We start from the raw sequence: 6,763 nt of genomic DNA, 5'->3' as shown, positions 1-6,763 counted from the left end.
CATAAGATGCGATCAGACTTTACCAGGAGCTTGCTTGGCAGCTTTAGCTCTTCCTTGGCTCCATTAGGAGTCATTCTTACTGTAGTCCTGCAGAAGTGCTTCCTGTTCAAGGCAATTGTATTCTAAGGGCTGCGCTGACAGTTTCCTGTGATGAATTGTTAACCACTCGAGATTTAGATAATGTATCTGTTTAATGAAGGGGCCATGGGTCACTCTGAACTGGATTTGAGCTGAAGCCAGCATTGCACAGGTCAGGAAATGTCCCTGGAGTGCTCACCTGGATGCCTGTGCTACCTCCTAGCCTCGGTCTTCCTCTCCAGCAGGTGCCAAGGCTGCTCAGAGATGAGAGGAAGGGGGCCATTCTGTGCCCTCCCCAGCACATCACATCGTGGCCTGTGGTTCCCCAGGCATCCCTCAGCAGGGGCAGAGCAGGCTGGTAGTGTTCCCGGGGTACCCACCACCCATCCTGACCTCAGAGCTGGTCACTTGGGAAGGAGACCAGAGATGTCCCTTCTCCTGCCAGCTGCTGTCTTATGGGCTCGACTGTAACCCAAGAGATAGGTAAGAGTGGGCAGGCAGACACACTTAGTTTGCTCTCTGACAGGCAGGGACCCTGAGGCACCCAAAGACTAAGTAATTTGTTGAGGTCACATGGTCAGGGCTGTGCCCAAATCAGCACGTGGAGAAAACTCATCTGGGCCAGGCAGTCAGCTCAGCGGGCAGCTGCAGCTGTGGGTCCCTGGGCCCAGAGTCACTTTGTGAAGACGGAATTTCAGGGAAAAGAGAGAATGACAAAGATGCACAGGAAATATGGCAGAGCATGGAGCCAGCAGCTTCCCACTGTGGGATGAGCAGGCCCTGGACTGGTGCTGCTGTCACAAGGTGACTGGGATGGAAATCAAAAGCAGCCACACAGGGAAGGAGTTGAGACTCAGGATGAGGAAGTGGAAAAGGCCAGATGTGCTTCCACTTCTAGTCTCTGCACTATAGTTCAGCCCTCAGGAGGAGAAGACCCCAAAGCCGGTGGCAGGAGAAGATCCAGAGAATAAAGGGGAGAACACAGAAGCCTAGTGTCACAGGTGACACTAGGGAGAGCACCCAGTCTGGGCTGGCACAGCATGGTGACGTTTGATGCGACTCACAAGTGTCACAGGTCCCTGTGTGTCATACAGGTGCCCGGAGAGTGGTTCCAGGGGATGGAGCCCAGGGCAGCACTGTGAAAGAGAGCAGGCTGGGACAGGGGACATAGTGTCCAGAGATGCCCTTGAGGCCCAAGGACCCAGGAAGAGGAAGGGAAAGAGGGCTGCCGAGGTGATGCCGGAGCAAGGTGTCCACACCACAGGAGGCACAAACAGGGACGACCTGGGACTGCCAGGACGCCCCAGAGCAATTGTGCCATTGCAGGAGCCTGAGCCTTGCACCCGTGCTCCTGCATGGACGCTGCCTTCTGAATCTGTAATTCTGACTGCACTGGGGACACCCCTTGACAGGCTGCTTGGGCCCTGAGGTGCTGGCTCTGTCTCCATCTCCCTCTCCCACAGAACTGTGCATGCAGGTCTTTCCTAGGCCAGGTCAGGTCTTGGGAGTGAAAGAAGCTTGATGGGCTGGAGATGGGGCTTTGTGTGGCACTCTGTGTGTCTTTGAAGACAAAACATCACTCACTCCAGGGTGTCAGTAAGTATTGCCCAGAGCACAGGGTGAAGCGGGCTGCTCTGGGCACCAGGGGGTGGTGTGTGGGGAGGGCCATGTGGAAAGGCAGCTCTGCCCTCAGCAGATTAATAAGGACCTCTGGCTCTGCTAGCCCTGGACCAACAGGGAAGTTAGGGGCAGGGTATGAGAAATGGACCTGGGCATCCTGTGTTCTGTGCCATTCAGCAAGATCCGCCTGGTGTCCACAGCAGAAGATAGAGTACCTTTGTCTGCCATCCCTGTTGGAAGGGAGACCTCTGCTCTGCACCCCGCTGTCTGCAAAGCAGATCTAGCACAGCATCTCTGTGACAGTCCCCAAGCTGGGAGCTGCTTCCACAGCTTTGTGACTATGCCGTCTCTCCACAGCAGTGTTTGTCAAAGCATGGGTAGGCTGTGAAGTCAACTGAGTTGTAGGACATGAAAGGCAAGCAGAGAAGACAGCAGACAAGGTGTCGCAAAGGTTATTATTCAGTGTAACTTTCATTAGAGATGAAGTTTTGATCACGGGTGAGTTATTGCTGGTGTAAAAGTGTCTCTTACTAGGGCCCAGGATTATATCCTGCATGACAGTGTAAGCTTTGGAGAGTAGGGGGTAAAATATTGTTATCTTCTTATGACATTTTACAACTTCAAAGCAAAGAGAATATGTTAAGTATTATGTGAATGAGTGCATTTATGGATGGATGGATGGATGGATGGATGGATGGATGGATGGATGGATGGATTGATAATTGAGTAAATGAATCAGTAGATAGGTGGATAAGTAGGTGGACGGACGAGTGGGTGGATGGATTCATGGGCAGTTGGATGTGTGACGGGGGTGGATGAGTGGATGGATGAGAGGATAGAGGAATGAGTAAATAAGTGAATGGATGGATAGTGGATAAGTGGGTGAGTGGGTGGGTGGCTAGATAAGTAGTTTGATGGATGAGCGGGTTGATGGGTGGATGGGTGAGTGAGTGGAAGGATGGGTAAATGAATAGATGGATGGATGGATGGATGGATGGATGGATGGATGGATAGGTAGGTGGGAGGATGGGTGGATGTGTGGGTGGGTAGATGGATGAGTGGATAGATGAGTGGGTGGATGGATGGGTAAGTGCATAGATGGATGGGTGGATGGATGAGTAGGTGAATAGATAGGTAGTGAATGGGTGGATGGATGAATGGATAAGTGTGTAGATGGATGGCTGGATGGCTGGATGGATGGATGGATGAGTGTGTGAGTGGATGGATGGGTGATTGAATTAATGAGTGGAGGGATAGGTAGATTAGTGGATGGATGAGTAGTAAGTAAATTTCAACTAGTCCAGGATTACCAGGTGTCTTGTGCAGGACCTATGGACTGGCTGTGATGTTAGTACACATTGACACTGCACAGGTCTGCCTCAGTTATGGCTGGCACAGACATGGGTACTTTTGCTCTTATATGCTAAAATTCTTCTTAAAGTGCCCCATATAAATTGAAGGCTCAACCAAGTGCTCCCCAAATGTTCATTAGCTATAAAAGATGGCAGTCACTTTACAAGCAGTCTTTACACAGGAGGGAATGTTTTGAGAAATCCAGGGTACTGCTAGCTAAGCACTGTAGCCTTCCACAAATGGGCTCTCACAAAAAGGCCAAATAAACTCTGCCGTTAAGAAATGAGACTCAGGCTGGAAACACGGTCCCCAGTGGGCGTTTAGCTGGTACAACCAGCACACATCTCTGAGACAGGAACAGCACCGTTCAGGGAGATTGAGAGAGCGGCAGCCAGGCTGAAGCACAACCCTGCTGAGCTGGGAGCAGGAAAGTAGGTCGTGGGGGGGACATGAGTTGGGTGAAACAAAGGTGCGTCTGAGGCCAGGCTGTGTCATCCCTCTTCATCCTCCTGAAGTGCTGTCTCATATCTGATTTAACTCACTCGGTATCCTTGCAAAACAGGCAGGGATCTGGCCCTGGACATTGTGTCCCGGGGAACATGGGCAATGGGTGTGTGCCACCCCGTGGTCTTAAAGCCATAGACAGTGGCACAGGCCATACGATGTGAGCACCTTCCACAGCCATGGCCACACCTCACACGACAGCCCCATATCTTGGAGTGGCTGTCACCTTGTCTGTCCTCTAGTTGGACTGGAGAAAGCAGACCCATCCTGCAGCTCAGGAACCCACCCCTGGGTGGGCAGCTATCCATTACCTTCCGCAAACCTGAAGGGGAAAGACTGTCTTCTATAGGGAGAATGAGGGAGAATGAATTCCCTTTTAGTCTATGGTGCATAAAGCTCTCCACTTTATACGGGTACTCTGCAGTGACACAGACTAGTCACTGAAACTCAAGGTACAATGTACTCTCCAGAGATAAATACCCACTGGTAATGCCAGATCTAGGCCTTCAGATGTTTCCAAGGTCTTGGCCAGAGAATGTGGCCTCCATGGAATTCATGGAACTTTGCTCTTTACATTGGGAATAGAAATCTCTGCAGGAGCGGACAGAGCCTCAGGGACCACTGAGTAGCCACAGCACCACAGTGGCCTCAGAGGCAGAGACAGCTAGCAGGGGTGGTTATGCTCACTCTGTGCTATTGAACACATTATTCATTCCCATTAAAAAACACTTTACCTCTGATGCACACAGTGGTGTCTGGGCTCACGCTGCCATGGAGAATGGAGTCATTGCTTGACTATTTGTCCAGGAAAGGACAGTTTAGCATATGCAAACGGAGGTGCCCCTGCAGCCCTTCTGCGGGGCAGAAGCAGGTCTCTCTGAGCATGTGTGAGAGGCCCTGTCTGTAACTGACCACTCCGCCAACCTTCAGTGTTGTGGCTCTGTCCCCACAGCTACTGGGGTTCCCCCAGCACAGCTGCTCTCTGAGCCAGAGCGAAACATAGGTCTTTATTTCATCCCTGGACCTTTTCCTATTTCTGTTGTCCTCTCCTCTTGGGAGTCATCCTGTCTTTGGTTGTCACAGTCAGGGATGCAGCTGAATCCCCACAGTGCCCAGCATGCTGCTGTGCCCTGGTCTGAGAGGTGGCAGTGGTGCTGTGGATGAGAAATGCTGCCCCAGCACAGAGCATGTGCCCAGACTCAGCAGGGTCCCTTTCAGCCCGTCCCTAGCTGTCCCCAGCCCTGGGTACCTTATGCCTTCAACGTCTCCCCTGCTTTGGCTCTCCGTTCTGTGCCTCACGAAGCATTCAGGTCCCCTGCTGCCCCTGAACAGCAGCTGATGCCATCCAGCCTTCACCTTGTCCCTGTCTCCAGCAGGCCCAGTCCAGGCCTCTGCAGTGAAACTGAGTCACCGCTCTGCCCTTGCTGCATAGTCCACGTCCCCCAATGCACCTCAGCATCCACTGGGGAGCTCGGATCGTAAACACCCAGCACCTGGACCCAGTCCAGCTGCACCCGCTGCAGTACTGTGACCTGAGCCTAGAACTCAGTGGGTCCGGAAGCTCCAGCTCCCTAAGCTGCTTTAAGTACAGACCATGGCTGAGGCCGTGCCGCCACCTGTTCCCCTTGCTCCCCTCTACTCTCAGCCGGGCTGCCCTGGACCCCTGCTGCTGTATACCTTGGAACCAGGCTCCCCTGTTTCTGGACTGACAGCTGGTATTCTTTACCCCCTTACTGGAAGTGTTTCCTTAGAAATACTATGCGGCATCAAGGACCACCTCAGGGTCCCCTCCTTATGGCACCTGAGTTCCCACCTGAGATCTGGTGGGCTTGGTAACCACTTTAGGGAGACTTGCACTTAGGGCTGCAATCACAGTAAGGAGTGGGGTGTCCTGTACCCTCTCCTCCGGCTGGCACTCCTTGTTGATTCATGCCCAGCCCCTCAGATGCAGCCTCCCCGCGGCCCAGCATCTTCAAGCAGGGGTGAGTGACCTCTCTCTAACTAACCACTTGTACAGCTGCAGTCTCTGTGGATAGGGTCCACCTCCCCTGGCTCGGTCAAGCTTCCTGCAAATACCATACACTTGTGCTTTGAGCAACCTAGAAAAAGGCCAGCACAGGAACTCAGCAAGTTGACCACTGGCTTCCTGCCCCGCTAGACTGCACTGCTGCAGCAGGTCTTATGGAGCTGTCGGGCAAGCTAAAGGCATGAGTGTTCCCCGAGCTTCTGAGGAGGACCGTGTTGGTGAAAGTCCCTGCGCTTTGGGGTTCAGGGTCAGGGCTTCTAGACATCTCCATGGGATAGGGAAAGCGCTCAGGCCTGCGCCCGCTCTTCAGTTAACACAAATTCAGACGGTCAAGAGGTAAGAAGCAGGGCAGAGGCCAGGCCTCCAGAAGGTCTCTTTCCAGGACTTAGTCTACCAGGGCACCTCATGTAGCCACACAACTGGGTTTTCCAGGAGTGGCCAGAACCCTGGCATCATTTCCGCTTGTCCAGCATCCATAAAGGTTTCATCTCTGCCGTTCATGCTGCTCCCCAAAAGTGTGCATAGGGCACTTCCTGTGCCTTCTTGCACAGCCTAGAACTCCTACGCTGCGGCAGGAGAGGAAGGGGCAGGTAAGGGTGGCATGGAGATGGAGAGGGGGAAATGCCAGGACTCAGGATTGGCGGATAGGAAGCCTGAGCCCTGGAACCACCTCTGCTGCCTTGGAGCTGAGCATGGCTTGGGGACACTGTCCAGAGCCCTGGGCTTCAGCTCCATTGTCATCTGTGTGGGACACCAAGAAGCACAGATTTATCAAGGTCCTGCAGCCTACCTGGCAATCAGAAGGGTCCGGCCATCAGTCTTCCTACAGTGAAGCGACAGTCTCACGTCCTGGAAGCCCTGGTGATGGCTGCTGCCCACAGTCACAGCCCCTCCCTCACCCCAACCCACCAGGTTGGACACCAGAGCCAGCCTCATGCAGAGGGAGGCCATTGATATTTGGTCCAATATGTCTCCAAAACCCTTCATATCGTGACCTGAAGACAGGAGGACGCCGGGAGCCAGGCTGATTCCAGAGCTGATGAATGCCAGTGAGACTTCATGGTTGCTATTTAAATCCCAAGAGTTGGAGGGACACGAAGTTTGTTTTACGTACATGTCGAGTTACTACAACCCCCAAATTATTTCAGGTGCGGGTTTTAAATTAGTCTTTTCATCTCACGC

This window comes from Cavia porcellus, unplaced genomic scaffold (assembly GCF_034190915.1).
Source record: "Cavia porcellus strain 051 isolate PalLab524CR breed Dunkin Hartley unplaced genomic scaffold, mCavPor4.1 scaffold_20, whole genome shotgun sequence".
NCBI lineage: Eukaryota > Metazoa > Chordata > Mammalia > Rodentia > Caviidae > Cavia > Cavia porcellus.
This window is presented reverse-complemented; position numbering follows the sequence as displayed.